The sequence below is a fragment of the Erinaceus europaeus genome, chromosome 16 (assembly GCF_950295315.1).
Source record: "Erinaceus europaeus chromosome 16, mEriEur2.1, whole genome shotgun sequence".
NCBI classification, from domain to species: Eukaryota; Metazoa; Chordata; class Mammalia; order Eulipotyphla; family Erinaceidae; genus Erinaceus; species Erinaceus europaeus.
In genome coordinates, this window is record NC_080177.1 from 25,499,330 (window position 1) to 25,519,551 (window position 20,222).

The window sequence follows — 20,222 nt, forward strand, 5'->3', positions numbered from 1 at the left end:
AGACAGAGGGGGAAGAGAAGGATAGACACCCACAGACATGCTTCACCGCTTGTGAAGCGACCCCCCTGCAGGTGGGGACCCTGGGCTTGAACAGGGGTCCTTAGGCCGGTCCTTGCGCTTTGTGCCACCTGCACTGAACCCGCAGTGCTACAGCCCGACTCCCTACTCTTATTGTTGCCACTGATGTTGTTATTGGATAGGACAGAGAGAAATGGAGAGAGGAGGGGAGACAGAGAGGGGAAGAGAAAGACACCTGCAGACCTGCTTCACCGCCTGTGAAATGACCCCCCTGCAGGTGGGGAGTCAGGGGCTCGAACTGAGATCCTTACGCTGGTCCTTGCACTTCACCCCATGTGTACATAACCTGCTGTGCTACCGCTGGACCCCTGACACTTAATCCTTTGTGATATCTATCTCCCCTCCCAGCCCCTGTCATCTTCCCCAAAACCCCTTGGACAACTTTGACTCAGATCTACTAAAAGAGAGATTTCACACCCAGATGATCTCACTCATAGGTGGAACTTAAGAAACAAGGACAGAAAGGGAAAACACAAAGTAAAACTTTGTACCAAAGCAAAGGACTCTGGGGAATGACTGGGAGTGGGGTGGGAGTGGTGGTTGTGGTCCTTATGCATGATGGTGGAAAAAAAACCAAGTTGAGGTGAGAGTGTTTTGCAGACACTGATCCTGGAGAGATGAGAAATTGTACCTGGGGCCAGGTGGTGGCCGGTTGAGCACACATGTTACCATGTGTAAAGACCTATGTTCAAGCCTCTGGCCCCAAAGTACAAAGGAGGATGCTTCATGAGTGGTGAAGCATTGCTGCAGGTCTCTCTCTCTCTCTCTCTCTTTCCCACTCTACCTCTCCCTTCTATCTCAATTTCTCTGTCTCTATTCAATAAACAAATAAAATAAAAAAGAAAGTGTACTCAGGACTGGGTGGTGGCACATCTGGTTGAGTGCACATGTTACACTGCATAAGGACTCAGGTTCAAGCCCCCAGGCCCCACCTGCAGGGGTAAAGTTTCACAAATGGTGAAGCAGTGTTGCAGGCATCTCTCTGTCTCTCTCCCTCTCTGTCACTCCCTTCCCTCTCAATTTCTGGCTGTTTCTATCCAATTAAATAAAGATAATAAAAAGGTAAAAAAGAAAGTATACCCGTGTCAACAACTGTACTGTAAACTATTAAGCCCCTAATAAAATGACACAAAAAAGAAAAAGAGAAATTCACCCAGTCCAGGACCTTGTGGGGTCAGGAATCAGAACTTGGATGAGATGCTGTGATAGAAATTCTGAACCTATTAATGTTGCCAAGTCCCCAGATACCCTTCTGCAATCAGTGTGTCTGGCTGCAATTTCTCTTTGAACTGATACGGTGAAGCTGAGGCAGGCACACAATGTCCCTCTGGGCAGGATGGCTTAGATAGGAGCATACAAGTTTTTAGTTGCAAAGCCTTCTCATAAGCAGGCTCTCCTGCACAATGCCCCTTTGTCCTTCCTCAGGTGCCTGAGCTCCTTGTATCCTGGCAAAGGGAGGCACGGAGGGGAGGTGACCAGCTCTGGAGTTTGGTTTCTAATCTCCAGGGCAGAAATTCCTTTCAAATTTGCCCAGCACCTGGGCTGATTGCTGAGCCAGAAATGAAAGCAGCTGAGGACTGGGGGTGACTCTCCCCATAATGTCCAAGTTTCATCCTCAACCCTAATCCATCCCCTACGCATCCCCCCCCCCCCCCCCCCGCACAACCCATACGCCCCAACTGACAACCTTCACAATTAAACCCACACTTAGAATGATAAACTTGTGTGGCTGCAGTGTAGGTTCATAGTTTTCCTTTGATTTCTTCCAGCAATGCCATTTTTCTCCACCTTGGATAGACGGCCCATCTCACAAACCTGCACTAATTTTCAGGGCTGTTTCTGTGCACACACATTAATGTCTTAATGCTTTATGGATGAATTCACATTATCATAGGATCGTGAGTTCTTCATTTCCAGGCTCGAGGTGTTCATGAATACTGCATAACCCTTAGCCACTGCATTTCTTTTTGATGACTAAAAATGGAAAGGATAGGACTTTTAAATACCCCCTTCCAAGTAGAAAAACACATGATTTTGTGAAAGTACGTACCCCTTACCCATCATGGACATATGGATAGCAAACCTCTGAGGAGCCAGCAGCCAGCTTGGCTGTTTCCCCAGGGCCAGATGCTTCTTCTTCCTTCACTGATGTCCTCTCCACTCCTTGGAGGGATCTATAAACATCCAAGGACATCCTCGACAACCTTTGCACTTGTTTCCCCCTTCCTGAGCAGAGCTCACGGTTGGAGGAAGCCTATAGAGAGTCTACCTATCTCTAGCTCCATGCTGCTCCCAACCTGAGTGAATGGTCATTTTATTCAGCAATCTGTGCCTTCCTTTCCTGTTCCAGTACTTTTAAAAAACATTTTACTGGAGAGGGTTAACTTTTTTTAATTTTTAAAATTATCTTTATTTATTGAAGAGACAGCCAGAAATTGAGAGGGTTGGGGCAGACAGAGAGGGAGAGAGACAGAGAGACACCTGCAGCACTGCTTTACCACTTGCAAAACTTTCCCCCTGCAAATGGGGACCAGGGGCTCAAACCTGGATCTTTTATTTATTGCTTTATTTATTTTAAACCAGAGAACTGCTCAGCTTTGGCTTATGGTGGTACGGGGGATTGAACCTGGGACTTTGGAGCCTTAGGCATGAGAGTCTCTTTGCATAACCATTATGCTAACTACCGTCCATCCCCTTGTGCATTATAAGGTGCACACTCAACCAGATGAACCACCACCTGGCCCCAGGTTAATGGTTTTAACAGAGTTGTTGACAGGTACATTTTCTTATCTCCCTGTGCTAGGCATCTACAAAAGACCCCAACTAAGGTCCTTTTCCATCATCATGCACCAGGACTCAAAAGCCCACCAACCCCCAGCCTCCTCCCTTCTTCTCCTTCCCCAGAGTCCTTTGCTTTGTTGTAATACACTAAACTGAGTCCAGGTTTTGCTTTGTTTTTTCTCGTTCTGTCTCATTTCTTAAATTCTACCTATGAGTAAGATTATCAAGTACTGATCCTTCTCATTTTGGCTTATCTCACTTAACATGATTCCTTCAAACTATCCAAAATGAGCTGAAGGAGTTCATCATTAAAAAAAAATAAATTATTTATTATTGGATATATATATAGAGAGAGAAATTAAAAGGAGAGGAGGAGGCAGAGAGGGACAGAGACAGATAGACACCTACAGCCCTGCTTCACCACTTGTGAAGCTTTCCCCCTGCAGGTGGGGACCAGGGGCTTGAACCTCGGTCCTTGTGCACTGTAATGTGTGCTCTTAACCAGGTGTGCCACCAACTGACTCCAAATTCATCATTTTTAACAACCAAGTAATATATATAGATATGTATAATTTATTGCATATTATATAGATAATACCACTTTCTTAGCTACTTATCTGTTGTTGGACATCTGAGTTGCTTCCAAGTTCAGGCTGTTACAAATGATATATCCTGCTTATTTCTTGTGGTTTCCCAGTTTCTCCCTTTACCTTCCCTCACGGACAAAAGCCTGCTGGGGCAAATTCCTTGGTCTGTCATCTCTTCCCAGATCATGGATGCTACTCATTTGGGGGCTGCATGGAGCCCTTCTCCTTCCTTTGGGTAGCAGCAACTTGATTACTCTGTCATCACTTACATTTTACTTGTAATAGGAGATGCCAGTAGGATTTCCATGGAGATATCCAGCTGACTCTTCCCTGGGCAAGAAGCAGGTCCCTAACTCAACTTAGACAAATTCGACTATTGTACTTGCATTTTGGTGAGAACACTGGGGTCTAGTCTTTCTAACTGCAGAGCCAAGGAGACTCTCAATTACTTCATATTACCTGGGCTCACCAAACTGTTCTAGTTCTAACCTTTTCAAGTCTGTTTTTGTCAGCATTTCCTTCAAAATTTGTGAACTATCTGATCAGATCCTTCCCGTTAGTTCTTTCTAAGTTTAGCTTCACTGCCATTGGGGTTCTGTTGTTTTCAATTGGAGAAGCTTTGGTTGTGCAGATTCACACTTCTGAGCCTTTGCATCCCTTTCCTTCCTATTTCAAGAATGAACTGGGGCCTGGACAGTGACACACCTGGATGAGTACACACATTACAGTATGTGAGGACTCAGGTTCAAGCCTGACTTAGTTCTCACTCTCCTTTCTTTCTGAGTGCAAAGCTGCCTCATTTCTACACAATAGTACCTATATTAGAGATGAAAATATGACTATTATATCTGAAAAAAATTTATTTAAGCTCAAAATGTTTTTTTTCTTCTGGTTTGAAATGAGCTGTAAACATTTTTTGCAGCTCTTATAATGATTGTGGGAGCTATGTGCTGTGCCCACTGGGCTCAATGCATATATGGCTTAGAGTTCAGACCTTCTGCCTTTCCAGCCCATTGTACTTTCATTAGAGGTGCAATACTGCCTCCCAGAGCCAGGGAGGGAGTCAGCCAGCTATTTGCCACAGACTGAACCAGACTGCCTGTGACTGGGGAGCAAGAGGTAAGGTGCCCCTTCAACAAGTGTTTTTGCTGCCAGGCTTACTAAAGTCACTCTTTGCCAAAGTGTTCCCGCAAGGGGGCTGTCTCTTGTGTCTCAGACAGCTCTCTAGAGCCATCCCTCATGTTTCACAGTAGTCTTGACCCCTTCTTTGCCTCGCAGTCAGAAGAAAACACTTCCCTCTAACTGAAGGCCTACTGTGCGCTAAAGACTGTGCCTGCCTCTGCTGCCTGGAGTAGGCGGTATTATCTCCATCTTACAGGGGAGAAAAATGCAGGGAAGAGCTCTTGCCACTAATACGGCATGGTTGTGTACTTCCCACATTTGTTTGAGAAATCCCACTGTCTCCCTTCTAGAAAGAATGACTGCTCATCTCTGGCTTATGGTGGTGTTGGGGACTGAACTGGGACCTTTGGTGCCTTAGGTATGAAAGTCTTTTTGTATAACCATTATGCTGGCCTCCCAGGCCTGGATATGTGTGCTTTGTAAAGATTTACTTATATATTTGGAGTGTGTGTGTGAGAGAGAATCAGAGCATCACTCTGGCACATATAATGCCAATGTTCAAACTCAATGTCTTATCCACTGTGCCACCTCTGAGGTCTCACTGTTCCTGTTTTGGGTTGCACTTTTGTTTGTCTTTGAACCTCTTGGTCAGGGACAGGGGGCTGATTGAAAATCCATGTCCCCATTAGACAATCAGGGGAGACACAGGACCAGATTAGGTTTGGGTAGTAGGGAAGCTGTCTTGCTTCTCACCCAGAGTGGGGCAAGACCAGCTGATGGAATCCATGTTATCTACTTAGAAGGCTTGCCCTGTGTTGGTCCTCAGAAAGATCTGTCACTGTGGCATATGGCTGCAGGGTCCCTTGTCATTCTCCCCTGCTCCATTTCCCCCCTCTTTCTCTAGGTTGAGAAGTAGATGTGGAGTGCAGGTAAAACCCTACTTCCCATTCTTCTCCGATTGGACAAATAATCAAGACAAGTTAGCACAGGAAAAAAAAATCAATATTATAGCACGTGCATAAGAGTTATAATAGTTATGTGGGCTCATTTACTGAAAAGAGAGGTAGGGCATAGATAGACCCCTAGCTAGTGTGTGTGTGTGTGGGGGGGGGGGTTGAGGCACCAAGGAGTTAAGAAGGAGAGCTTTTACATGACAAGGCAGAGTGACCTCTACTATGACAGTAAAGATGAGCTTCTCGGATAGAGCAACTCACTTGAGTGGATGGAGCCTTCCTCCACTGTATATTCCTTAGGGTCATGAAGGGCCAGTGATTTCTTCTTTGATTAGAGGAAAGGCAAAAGGACTCAAGCAAAGGCAAAAGAGGGTCCTCAGCCTCCAGAGCTTTCACGGCTTTCAACTCAAAATAATCTGCTTGCCAAAGCAGGGCTCACCAGGGGACCAATTCTGTGGATCTTGGGGTGATATGGGTGAGGTACCATCATTGAAATCAGAACTCTCAGGCCAGGCCTAGGAACATATAGGCTTTCTGTGAGAATTAGAAAAGAGATTATTTACTAAAGGACACCCCAGAGGGCATTACATATTCTTTTAAAGATAGAAACAGGCAGAGAGGGAGAGAGAGAGAGAGAGAGAGAGAGAGAGAGAGAGAGACTGACTACAGCACTTAAGTTTTCTCTAATGTGATGGGGGCCAGGCTCCAGCCTGGGTGGTGCATGTGGCAAAGCTGAGCACTATTTAGGTGAACTATTTCTTTCTTTTCTTTTTTATAAATGTCATTTCAATTCAACTTTTAGTTTTTTTTTTAATTTTTAAATCTTTATTTACTTATTGGATAGAGACAGCCAGAAATTGATAGGGAAGGGGGCAATAGAGAGGCAAGAGACAGAGACACCTGCAGTCCTGCTTTACCACTTGTGAAGCTTGCCCGCTGCAGGTGGGGACCAGGAGCTTGAATTCGGGACTGTGTACATTAACCAGATGCGTCACTGCGTGGCCCCAGGAGCTATTTCTTTCACCCTTATACTTTTTTAAAAAAATATTTATTTTATTTATTTATTCCCTTTTGTTGCCCTTGTTGTTTTATTGTTATAGTTATTATTGTTGTTGTCATTGTTGGATAGGACAGAGAGAAATGGAGAGAGGAGGGGAAGACAGAGAGGAGGAGAGAAAGACAGACACCTGCAGACCTGCTTCACCGACTGTGAAGCGACTCCCCTGCAGGTGGGGAGCCGGGCCTCGAACCGGGATCCTTATGCCGGTCCTTGTGCTTTGCGCCACCTGTGCTTAAACCGCTGCGCTACAGCCCGACTCCCTCTTTCACCCTTGTACTTTAAAAAAATAATAATAAATGGCTTCTCTGTGACCTGGGAGGTGATGCCTTGAACCAAGCAAGGGCCTTAAAGCATGAGGTCTGGGGTTTGACATCCCCCCATCATGTGGCAGAGTGATACTCTAGTTCTCTCTTATCTTCAAATAAATAAATAAATAAATAAACACCTTTAAAAAATGATTTTTCCCCCTCTTGGCTGCAGCTACCAGGGACAAGGCCCTGGTGTGGAGATGGGGGCTTACTTTCCACTTTTTGCTCAGACCCGCCACCAGTCTGGTGGCCCTCTGCCACTAATTTCCCACCTCCCCTATTTCAAAATCTTCAGGTTTTCCGGATGATTGTAATTATTTCCTACCTTGCAGTAGAAGAATCTAGACTGACTCCAGAAAGACCATCTGCTTACTTTTTTAATGTATTAATTTAATAATGATCGACAAACCCGTAGGATAAGAGGGGTACAATTCCCCACAGTTCCCACCAGAGTTTCTTATCCCATCCCCTCCATTGGAACTTTCCTATTTTTCATCCCTCTGGGAGCATGGACCCAGGGTCATTATGGGGTGCAGAACGAGGAAGGTCTGGCTTCTGTACTTGCTTCTCCGTGGGACACGGGCGTTTTAAATCAACTCTCCTTCTTCACTTTCTTCTCCTTCTCACCAGAGCACGGCTCAGCTCTGTTTTATGATGCTGTGGGAGCTTAAACCTGGGACTCTGGAACCCCAGGCACGAGAGCTGTTTGCATAACTATTGTGCTATCTCCCCTCCCCAAGTCAATTTTTTAAATTTTAAATATTTATTTATTTATTTACCAGAGCACTGCTTAGCTCTGGCTTATGATGGTGCTGGGGATTGAACCTGGGACCTGGGAGTCTCAGGCATGAGAATCTGTTTGTATAACCATTATGCTATCTTCCCTATTCTACTCTTAGTGATATAAATCAAGCCGTGGGCCTGCTGGAAAACTGCTGAACTTCCAGGGGCCTCAGCTTCTCCTCTTGGAAATGGGGATGATAGAAAACGCGCGCGGGCACAATAGTTTCAGAGTGGACTGCAGGGAAGACCCCAGCTGGCACTTACTGAGTCTGCAAAAGACCTGGTGGACGTTGACCATCAAGTAGCCGGGGCCTGAATGTCCCCCCATAGTAGACGCTGTACACCTCCTACAAGCTTGGGTGGGGGGTGGGGGTGCATACTGCAGATACCTCTTATGCAGGCGGGTGGCGGGGGCCCGAGGGCGGAGGAGCCCTGCTGTGCAGCCACCTGCGCCTCCACTGGCTGGGCGCGCGCTCCCAGGTGCAGGACACTCGGCCGCCCCAAGCGACCGAGGCAGCGGGTCGGTGGGGTCGCCCTGGCAGTGGCTCGGGCGGGCAGGCTGGCGGGCGAGCAAGGAGTTAAGCGGAGCCCGGAGGGAGGCAGCGCGCCTGTCAGCCGCGAGCATGTGCAGTTTGCACCGCATCCGTACTATGGGTGAGTGCCGCGGCCGCGGCCGCCGCCGGGGGCTCGGAGCTGCCCGGGCAGCGGCGGCTGCAGCCCCCAGCCCCCCACCCCCGGCGCCGTCACACAATGAGGGACTAGGCGCGCGGGGGCGATCTAGCGGGCAGGCGGGCGGGGGAGGCTCGGCTGGCCACCAGGCGCGGGGGGAGCGCGGGCAACCGGCGTGGGGGGCGGGGAGCAGGCGGCGCAGGAGAGCGCCCCAAGTCCCGGCGCGGGAGGAGGAGGAGCGGGCGGCAGGCCGGGAGACGGCGCTCCTGGCTGCACCTGCGCCCGGCGGGGGCGGCTCGGCCCTGCCCAGCCCCTGCCCGCCACCCCGGCCCCGCACGGGTAGGTGCCCCCGGTGCCCGCGGAGGCCTTTTCGGCGCCGGGAGAGGCGGCGGTGCGGGGCTGGTCGCGCCGAGTACGGGGAGGGGAGAGGATCGAGCGATGGGAGCGGTGATGGAGGAAAACGGGGCGACCGGCTCGGGGGCTCTGCCGGATCCCGCCTCCTCTTTGCTTTCGGTTTCGAAGCTGCTGCCGGGGCGGGAGAGCGAGCGGGAGAGCGAGCGGCACGGCGGCCGGTGCGCGGGGGCCGGGCTCCCCGCGAGGGAGGGGCGCGCAGGGGGCGTGTTGGGGAAGGGGTGCGCGCTGGCAACTTTCCCCGCCAGAGACAAAGGGACCTGGGGAGACGCGGGGGAAGGGGACAGCCTGAGCGCCCCGGCAGCCTCGGGTAGACATCCCACTTCCTCCAGACGGAGAGCACCCCCCGAGGTGGCCTCCGGAGGGCGGAGGGGGGCGCTGGTCTAGGTGGCAGCTAGCAAGCCAGGGCTGGAGAGTGGGAACCGCTGACCCTCCCGAGTTTAAGACTCGGGACTTTCTCACCCTGCCAGGATGATCCTGTAGCCTTCTCCTCCGGGGTGCATGAAAAAAACTGGGTGAGTGTGGTCTGCACACCTAGGTTTCCTCCGCAGCCTGGTCCACACCCTAGGTCCCAGCTCAGGCACCCTGGCTGCCAGCTCTCCATCTGCCCTCTCTGATCACGGTCCTTGATGGTTGACGCCGGGCTGGAACAACGGGACCTTAGCCAAGTGCACGCCAGGGCAGGGAGACACTGGTCCCTTTCCCAGGTGACTTTCTTTCCCTCTTTCCAAGTCCATTCAAACGGACCCTTTTCCCTCTCTTCCCAGGACCTTGTCTCTTTCTCTCTCAGATTTCTCCGGGGCTATTTTTGGCTGCTTCAGGTACAGATTGTAGGGTGGCAGGTTATTCTGATGCCACTTTTAATCCTCCCAGGCGGCCAAGAGCTGGAGCCCAGGGAGTTGCCTGCTGGTGTAACCTTGGGGGCTCTGCTTGCCAACTCTCCTGTGCTCTCTGCACCCTGGTAACAAGCCAAACTGTTATTCTGGCCTTCAGGATTGGGTCGTAGGGAAGCCTGGGTTCCTGTCTGTGCTGTAACCAGGAAGTAGGGTCAACAGAGGAACTGCTGGCTTGCCCTGGGGGTGGTCCAGTGTCTGAGTCTCTAGACAACAAATGGATTGGATTTCCGACTTTGTGTCCCCAAGAAGCCAGGTGCCTCTTGCTCTGGGCTGGCTTGTATGCAACCAACCGCCTTCTATTCCGTGACAGAACTGCCCAGTTATCTTCCTCTTGGAGGGGACAGCTCTTTGAGAGTTGGGGGTTCCCCTTGGTTGCCAGGCAGAGCTCCATCTCCTTGCTGGTGGAGACAGAAGGCACAGCAATGTGGGGAGTGTGTGTGTGTGTGTGTGTGTGTGTGTGTGTGTGTGTGTGTGTAGGGGTCTGGACTTTGGGGTCACTCTCTTGCCTGCTCCTCCTGTGAATGAGTTTATGGTATGTGGGCTCAGACCAGGGCTAGGCTGGCTATAAGACACCTTGCTCTACAGGAATGGAGTGGCGCCTGAGATGAGGTTTATCCCCCCTTCCCAAAACTTTATATCTGGGGACAGATACAAGTAACAGAAGGCAGTGGATACTAGATCAATTTATTTATCTGGTCTTTGGAGGGGAATAATGGTTTAATGCTGCTTTTGACTACTGAAAAGTAAAGGAGGTGCCCGGAGTGGTAAGGGTAACAGAGAAAAGCAAATTAAGCCCCCTGAGCTAGAAATCTGTTGCTGTGAAATGTGGCTGAAGTCAGATGCAGATGCTAGACGAGAGAGCACCATCAGTTTCTCTCAGGTTCCCTCTAGGGACCTTTGCTCTCTGAATGGGCAGGGATGTTTTATAGTTCCATCTCTCATTGGGTTTACCCTAAGTTATGTATTCAGAGCTGAGATAACATTATGGAGTGCCAGCCTCCAATGGGGAGAGAGGGGACTTTCCTTCCTATGTACTTAGTGTCAGATGGAAACAGAGGCATCCCTAACTCCCTCTTAATAGTGGCAAGGCTTGCATGGATTTTTACATTTACTAAATGGTCTTTGGAGTCTTGGATGCTTTAATAGAAGATGTTAAGTGAGTTAAGGTGCTGTATACTGTACTTATTTCACTGGGATCCTATTTATGTATTGCTTCTTCTTTTCTTTTTTCTTTTCTTTCTTTCTTCTTTTTTTACATAGAGAAATGGAGACAGAGAGGGGGAGAGAAAGATAGACACCTCCAGACCTACTTCACCGCCTGTGAAGGCAACTCCCCTGCAGGTGGGGAGCCAGAGGCTCGAACCTGGATCCTTACACCTGTCCTTGTGCTTTGTGCCACCTGCGCTTAACCCGCTACGCTACCGCCTGACTCCCTATGTATTATTTCTAAAGGGAAAGGTGTCACTTTGCAGGAGAGGGCTAAATGACAGCTCTGGTAATAGGAAAAGCTCAGGGTCAGTTTTAGCAGTGTGGCTTTTAATCAGAAAGACACTCTGCAGCATGTGGTTTTCTGTCTGCCTCTGTGCTGCTCTCCTGCCGGGAAGGATTTTCCCTGGTAGGTGACTGAATTTCAGCAAGTCACCTTCCAAGCTTGGAGAAGGGTCTCTGACCATGTTGGGGAGCAGAGAGCAGGATAAGGGCAGGAAAGTGAAGCTACTTGGTCTTTTCAGCTGCCATATCAGATCTGGCTGTCCTTGAAGTAAGGGAAATCCAACCCTCCCACAGTCTGGTTGTTTTCAAATTTGTATCCTTGCCCTCTCTTCCCTTGTCCTCCTCCTCCTCTACTCCCAAAAGACAGACAAAGACAGGTTAGTGGGTTTTCTTTTTTCTTTTCTTCTCTTTTTTTCCCTACTGCAGAAACTTTCCTTTTAAGGTGTGGATCATTTCTCTTTTTTTATATATATTTATTTTATTTATTTATTCCCTTTTGTTACCCTTGTTGTTTGTCATTGTTGTTGTAGCTATTGTTGTCATTGTTGTTAGATAGGACAGAGAGAAATGGAGAGAGATGGGGAAGACAGAGAAGGGGAGAGAAAGATAGACACCTGCAGACCTGCTTCACTGCCTGTGAAGCGACTCCCCTGCAGGTGGGGAGCCAGGGCTGGAACCGGGATCCTTACTCTGGCTCTTGTGCTTTGCCACCTGCGCTTAACCTGCTATGTTACCGCCCAACTCCCAGTGTAGATCATTTCTGACTTGGCAAATGCTCAGCCCTCTTTGTGGCAACACCTGGCTCAGAAGGGAATGTTGGAGGGATTCTGACGTTCTGAGCGAGAAGAGAGAAATTCAACCATTCTACTGGGTCCTCTGCCTCTTCCACTACCACCTCTCAGAAATGAGGGGTTTTGTATGTGGAAAGTAAAGAGTAAGCGGGCACTTTTAGGAACGGACTTAGAAACTGGGGGAGGACTTGATTCTGGTTTCCATAGAGGGAAACTGAATCACATGGAGAGTTAGTATAGTGGCTAATGATGCACAAATGAATGCCTGTCGGGGAGGTTTTCTTTTCCTGGGATTAGCTTGAGGGTTGAGTGTGTAGACTCAAGTACTGAAGGAGGCCCATCAGTTAGTTGTTTTTTTTTTTTTTTTTTTTTGAGATATAGATGCACTTATAGAATTTAGTCAGGTGCCCTTGTGCTTTGTTTAAGATGTACACTTGCCTCTGATTTTGAACTCTGTGATGCTCCTGTGTTTCCAGGAAAAAAGAAGCCATTTTTGCTTATGCAACTTACATCCACAGAGAGAAGTGAAGTTGAATAAATCATTGCTCACATTCCCAGATCAAATGGAGGTCCTGTTCTCTCCCATCTTTCTTCTGCCCCAATACTGCGTCAAGTGACCATTTAAATCTCAGTATCTGTAGGTATTAATTTGGTGGAGTTGAGGTCATGGGATGATATTGACTTCTCCACTCCTTCAAAGCATGGCTCTGGAAGGTATATTTGCACCCTCCCCTGAGGTTGGTCCTTCTTTGCACCCTCCCCTGAGGTTGGTCCTTCTGCCTCTGGAGTCAGTCACTATCTAGTTTGACCATCTGGACAAAACCAAAGCCACTGTCAACAGCTGTTTCTGGACACCCAGCCCCCAATATCCTTAACTCTCTTGGCTTCCCAATAGTCTCTGTGTGCTATATTTTCAGAACCCTTGACTTCCATGGTGGCTGGTATTGTAGAAGGCACGAGATCCTGGAAATTAGCGCCGTCTACATGGGAAGGACTTGAGTCTTTGGACTGCCTCCTTCCTGCTGCTCTATTCTCTAGAAACATGACAGTTGAAATTTTTTGAAGAAACATAGACACATGCACACACACCTCTACCTTACATTGTCAAACCCCAACTTACTGTAGAAATATATATATATTAATTAATTAATTAATTTACTATTGGATAGAGACAGAGAGAATTTGAGAGGGGAGGGAGGAAATAGGGAGAGAGACAGAGAGACACCTGCAGCCCTGCTTCACCACTTGTGAAGCTTTCCCCCTGTAGATGGGGACAGGGGCCTTGAACCTGGGTCCTTGTGCACTTTAATGTATGCACTTAACCAGGTGCACCACCGCCTGGCCCCCTGTAGAGAGATCTTATAGGTAAATGGAACTAATCAGAGCGGACACTTTTTGCCATTTCTTCCACTTCAGGAGTTCTTCATTCAGAATGCACCAGATTAGTCACTTCTGACTGCTTTCCCAGTTGAACTTGAATGACAAATGCCTTTGAGCTGGGCCATTCATTCATTGTTCCCTTTCAGTATTTAAGAGGCACTCCTGTCACATGAATTTCTGGAATGGTCCATTTTCATCAGAGAGGTCACTCACTGAGTTTTCATAGGGCCTTGACACTAGCCCCGAGGAGCTAGAGATGCTGGCCAAGAAGGAGATTGGGGGACCACAAAGAGAAGATTCTTTTCTAGACTGTGAAGGGTGATTCAATATAAATGTATTTCCTGGGGCTCCATGGTTTCTTTGTATAATCAGTGGAGCAGCAAACCCTGATGTACAAAGTCTACCTCCTAGACAGGAGCCTGCTGTTCCTTGAAGCAATGGATGGTGTGTGTGTGTGTGTGTGTGTGTGTGTGTGTGTGTGTGTTTAAGCTCACTAGTAATACCTGTTTCCTTTTCCAGAGCTGTTCTTGACCATAGCCCATATAATATCTATCTTTTTTTTTTTTTTAACCAGAGCACTGCTCAGCTTTGGTTTATGGTGGTGCAGGAGATTGAACCTGGTACTTTGGAGCCTCAGGCATGAGGGTCTCTTTGCATGACCATTATGCTATCTATCCCCACCCTAATGTCCAGCTCTTTAGAATCCACCTTCCTCTCTCTCATCGCCAATCAAAAATATCTTCCCAGGCCAGAAATAAACATCCAAGATATTGGGCTTACCTTTACCTGTCTCCTGAAGACAATTTTGTTGGGAAATAATGTTACCACTGGAAAACACAAGCAGTGGCTTCAGATTTCTTTTTTGCCTGCCACAAACAAGGAGACAACCATCCTACACTAACATTCAGAGACTTTTAAAACTCTCAAATGGGGGCTGGTAGTGGTATACCTGGAGAGTACACTCATTGCCATGTGCAATGACCTGAGTTCAGGTCCCCAGTCTCCACATGCAGCATATGCACTTAGTTGTTATGTCTTTTTAGACATTTATCTCTTGGCCCTTCTTTGTCTTTCACACCCTTGATAATTTTGAAAATAGAACCTCCCCCCTCAAAAAAAATTGGGGTGGGGGGGCCACTGGATGGTAACACACACATTACCATGTGCAAGGATCCAGATTCAAACAATACTTCAGGTCTCTCTTTTTCTCTTTCCTTTTCTATCTCTGTCTTCCCTCTCAATTTCTCTCTGTCCCTATCAAAAAGAAAAAAGAAAGAAAGAAAAAAAAGGCAGGGGGAATGACTGCTGGGAGTGGTGGGTTCATTATGTAAGCCCCAAGCCTCAGTGAAAAATAACCCTGGATGGAGGGTAGATAGCATAATGGTTATGCAAACAGACTTTCATGTCTGAGTTTCCAAAGTAAAAGGTTCAGTCCCCCACAACACCATAAACCAGAACTGAACAATGCTCTAGTAAAAAAAAAAAAAAAAAGGAAAAATAACACCGATGGGGGGGGGAATAAAGACTTTCATGTGACTTGCATGGTTTCTAACATATGGATTGTGTTTGTTAAATCATTCTTTGTGCCCCTTGGATGTAACCAGATACCCAGACTTCTGGTCACTGGGCACTAGTGCCATTGTGTGGGAGCTTTCAAAGTCAGGAAATCTGGGGTCCTCCCTCCCCACCTTCCTGAATCTCTTGTTTGACCTTAGATAGACCATTTTAACCCGCTGAGACTTAATTCCGCCATGCCTACTTTGTGGCTGGCCTCAGTGGTCATAGCAATGATATCAATGTCAGCCACCACTTATTAAATAGTTACTGTATGCTAGGCATTGAGTGTATGTGCTCCTTCTCTTAACAATGAGAGAAAAGTTCTCAGTCATTTCCATTTTACTGCTGGAAAACTGAGGCTCTGAAAAAGATTAAGTGATTCCACATATGATGTAGCTCAAAAGTATCCAAACAGATTTGGACAGATTATTTGTCTGATTCTCTTGTGTTCTATGACCTTAGATCTGCTGCTGGGACAGGTGTTGAGAGAGCTGATGTGGATAGAAACACAGATAGTTTAAGGGAGGTGGAAGTTCAAATTTTTATTCTAAAAGCATCTCAATGAAGTATTTAGGAAGGAGATAGAGGTCGGTACCCTACATTGGGGAAGTAAACCATATGGCTTGAGAATTATTGTAAGGGGAACAGACTTTGTGCTTGGCATTGGAATGTATCTCATAAACCCCATTTTATTTTGATGCCAAAATTTTTTTTTTCTCTTGCTAACAGGCCTTCTGAGCAGCATTTTCCTTTCTGTCACCCCATTGCCACTAGTCATAAGAGATTATCTTCATTTACTCACTAACTCATTGACTTAGTGCAGTACTTATTACATTAAGTTTCAGGTCTACATTACTTAAAATCAACACATATCCCCCTACCCCTTGTCCCTAAAATTGCTTATATTTGCAGATTTTAAACTCCTGTCCTCATTCTCTAACCTAGTTTCTGGGTCTTTCCCCTGCCTGCCATTCTAGTCTTCCTCTGGAGACCTGCTTATGATTCTGGGGCCTCAGTATACTTTGCAAAGTATAGCTAACACTGAACTATTCTGTTCTTCTGAGGAACTTTTTTCTTTGTGACCACTGATAACTCCACCAAAGGTGATCAGCTAATTCATTGGCAGGATTCCCATCTCTTTCGTTCTTGTTTGTTCCATGCAAGTTAAACTCTTAGACTTTTTTTTTTTTTTTTTTTTTTTTTACCATTTGGAGGTATTTGTGGGAAAGGAATGAAGGCTGAATGACTGCTCTCTCCTTTGGAGAGCTAGCATTATGATACATAATGCAACATTGTCCTGGGGTTCAGGGGACTTGGATCCTCCTCTCAGCTAAGCCATTGTGGGCATGTGACATGGCTCCTCTGTCCTTTAATTTCCTTATTTATGAAATAAGAATGTGGTAGGATAGGTCTGTGATATAGCTCACCTAGGAAAATGCCTGCTTTACCATATATGAACCTGGGTTAGAGCCTCTGACTTCCACAGCCTTGGGGGATGTGTCTGCTCTGGTCTCTGTGTCTCTCTCTGTTTGTAAAAGTTGGTCTGGAATGGTAAAGCCCCAACACACACACACACACACACACACACACACACACACACACACACACACACAGACACACACACTCTGTCAAAAGAGATATTCTCTCTTTCTCTCTCTTTGCTTCAAGGACGGTCGCTGAGGAGCTTCATGCCTGCGCTACAAATCCACTGCTCCTGTGGCCATTTTTTTGATGTTTTGGATAGGACAGGGAGAAATTAAGAGAGGAGGGGAATATAGAGAGGGAGAGGGAGAGGGAGAGAGAGACACCTGCAGACCTGCTTCACTGCTTGTGAAGTGACTCCTGTGCAGGTAGGGAGCCTTGCGCGGGTCCTTGCACTTTGTACTATGTGTGCTTAACCCGGTGCACCAGCACCTGCCCCCCGCCCCCCGACATTCTCTAATATCTCTTCCAGCAATAATTCTGGATGATTCAATAGATTGTGGGTAATTTGATCCTTTCTAAGGGAATAATTCAGCTGGTTTGGAATTGTAGAAAGTCAGATTTCTATAAAAATTTCCTGGAGCTGGGAGAGCAGGGGGAGGGGAAGAGTTGAAGGAGAAAGAAGGAATAATGGGAGTTAGGAACAAAGTCAGAACTGGAGTAAACTTCCTTATGAACGAAGCTAAGCTGAATCATTCCTCCTTTGACATTGGATCTGTTCACCCTTATTCTTACCATCTTTAAAAAAGTGGGGAGCACCCTTTGTACTTCATCTTAGAACTTGAACTTTACACCATGCTCCAATCTCAAACTGCCTCCTAGGAAAGGCAATGGGGGATTTGTACATTGATGTGTGTTTTAGATTCTTTCTTTATTTCTTTCTTTCTTTCTTTCTTTCTTTCTTTTTTTATTTATTAGGGACAGAGTGAAATTGAGAGGAGAGAAGGATATAGAGAAGGAGAGAGACAGAGAGATACCTGCAGCCCTGCTTCACCACTTGTAAAGCTTTCCCCCTGCAGGTGGGGAGCAGGGGCTCAAACCTGGGTCCTTGCACACTGTAATGTGTGTGTTTAACCAGGTGTGCCACCACCTGGCCCCCATGCTTCAGATTCTGTACTTGAATTTGGCAGGATCCGGGACATGGTCTGGCTCAGGATACCCGCCCCCCCTTACCCCCATACCCCCAGAACTCCAGGACTTAGGGGACTCTGATTCTTTTCTGGTAATTCAGAGTTAGTGACAACACAACTGTTCTCTGTTCTGCCTGAAGTAGCAAGACAGCACTATAAATTCAGCCTAGGATTCAGGGAATCATAGCTTTGCTATTCATGGGATTAGAACATCTAAATGTCCCATTTGAGCAAAACCATTTATCCTAGGACTTTCCAGTTTTGCTACCCATCTATTTTTATTTCCTCTTAGTCTAGATTGAGAAGCAAGTAAGTTCCCACTGAATCCACTAAACCAGTCTTTTCTGTCTCTGCTTGCCTTATTTCCCCCACTTAGTTCCTTATTGCCCTATGCCAATTACTTCTAATGGTAGCTATCATGCCACTGGGAATATGAGAAATGATTTTCATTGGTACAGAGACAAACATTTCATTTTAATAGCTATGATTCTAGTGAGTGTAAAGAAACATGACTCACTGGGGTGTGACTTAATTTTGTCTTCTGTTGTCTTTTTGCATTTATTTACTGGGGTCATCAGTTAATTCCTTACCTTGTGAGGAAAACTCATGTTCTGTACGTACTGTTTGGAGTCATTCTTTGATAGTAGGAGGTCATATGGTCACTTTAAGTTACAAATATGGTCTCAGCTCTGTATTTAACTTATTCAGCGTTTTTGTCACTGGGTGGGAGGGACAGGAAAGGACTCACTTGACCAACAATGTTGTTGGGGGCTTAGCTTCCTGCATCTGGTAGGTGTTTACTGCTGATTTTCTCTCTCATGTTCTTGTTTTTTTCAGAGACTACTCGCCTCTACTCAGTAGTTGGGGTCATCCACTTCTAGCTGTGTTGAAAAGAGTAAATTATCTTCTATTCTAGACCATTGTTCTTTCCTTAGTTCCTAAGAATCCAGTCTCTAGCCTCTTTTGGCAAAGGTCCTGCAGTCTGTCCAAGTGGCCTTGGGTAAGATCTGCTCTGACCTTGTTCCAACCCCCTCTTGCATGTGTCCAGCATGAACCCAAGGAAACAATCACACTTCCTTTGACACAATGAACCTGGGAATTAAAACCAACCCCACCCACCCACCCACCCACAGCCCCTGAACTCAACTACCTCTCTTAGTCCCTCTAGCAGCCTATGGCCAGCCTTTGAGTCTGCTTTGGGTGTCAGGCTATAGTAGAAGCCAGTCTCATTGACCCCTCACCAACCTGGGTTCATCATACCTGTTGTATCTCTCCCCCTTTTAAAAAAAGATTTTATTTATTTACTAATGAGAAAGAAGGAGAGAGAGAAAGAACCAGACATCACTCTGGTACCTGTGCTGCTGGGGATTGAACTCAGGACCTTATACTTGAGAGTCCAGTGCTTTATCCACTGCACCACCTCCCGGACCACACTTGTTGTATCTCTAATTAATATCTGATTCCAGCTCTTGTTATACACATATCATCAAAACTGTGATAATCACAAGAGCCCATGATTCTGTAAATATTATTGCTGAGAATAAGGCTTATACTTACTATGTACATTCATTAAAATTAGCTGTATTTTACTTTTTTCATTGCCTCCAGGTTTATTGCTGGGGCTTTATGCCAGCACTACATTTTTTCTTTCCTTCTTTCTTTATCTCTTTCTTCCTCCCTCCCTCCCTTCCTTTCTTTCTAATATTTCTAATGGGACCTACTCAGTGTGAGGCATTATCTTCCCAAACCCTAGATGAGAAACAGAGAGAAATTGAGAGAGAATGGGGAGATAGAGGGAGAAAGAGACACCTGCAGAATTGTTTCACCGTTTGTGAAGCAGACCCCCTGTAGGTGGGTAGCAGGGGCTTGAACCCTCATCCTTGAGTTTGGTAATATGTGCATTTAACCAGGTGTGCCACCACCTGGCCCCCTGGCTTACTGTTTTAAACAGAGCACCACTCAGCTCTGGCTTATGGTGGTGTGGGGGATTGAACCTGGGACTTTGAAGCCTCAGACATGATAATCTCTTTGTAAAACCACTATCATATCTCCCCTGCCCTAAAACTAACTTTAAAAGGTTAACAAAATCTAGCATTTATTGTGTGCTAACCATGCCAGGGATTGTTTTCATTTAGTCCTGACAAGAAAGACTTTTATTATTCCTTCTACAAGTGAGTAAACTGAAGTACAAAAAGGTTAAGCAACTTGTTTGAGATCTCTATTTCACCTTCATAAAAATTTAAAATTATTTTTAATATTCTTTTTTAGCTATTTATTATTGGATAGAGATAGAGAAACATTGAGAAGGAAGAGGGAGCAGGGAGAGAGACAGAGAGAGACACCTGTAGCCCTGTTTCACGACTTGTGAAGCTTTCCCCCTGCAGGTGGGGACCAGGGGCTTGAACCTGGGTCCTTGTGCACTGTAATGTATGCACTTTACCAGGTGCACCACCTCCTTGTCCCTGTAAAAAAAATTTTTTTTAAGTAGGAAAAAATGGGGCCAGGTTGTGGCTCACCTGATTGAGTGCACATGGTACAATGATCATGGACCTAGGTTCGAGACCCCAGTCCCCACCTGCAGGAGGAGAGCTTTGCAAGTAGTGAAGCAGGTGTCTCTCTCTCCCCCTGTCTCCTCCATCCCTTTCAATTTCTGGCTGTCTCGAAGGAAGGAAGGAAGGAAGGAAGGAAGGAAGGAAGGAAGGAAGGAAGGGAGAAAGAAAGAAATTATTTTTTAAGTAAGTAG

At 46.6% G+C, this 20,222-nt stretch overlaps 1 protein-coding gene across 3 annotated transcripts in view; it reads left to right on the plus strand.

The window, feature by feature from the left end:
- The first annotated feature begins 8,187 nt into the window (after positions 1-8,187).
- TMEM229B (transmembrane protein 229B) overlaps positions 8,188-20,222 on the plus strand; it is a 61,045-nt gene continuing 49,010 nt past the window's right edge. The window contains exon 1 of one of the 3 annotated variants that reach the window (XM_060174775.1): positions 8,188-8,326. The gene's annotated coding sequence lies outside the window, so the exon portion shown is untranslated. Of the gene's footprint in view, positions 8,327-8,891; positions 8,914-9,006; positions 9,268-20,222 lie in introns of those variants that run through there. The other 2 variants (XM_060174776.1, XM_060174774.1) reach the window with 2 other exon arrangements.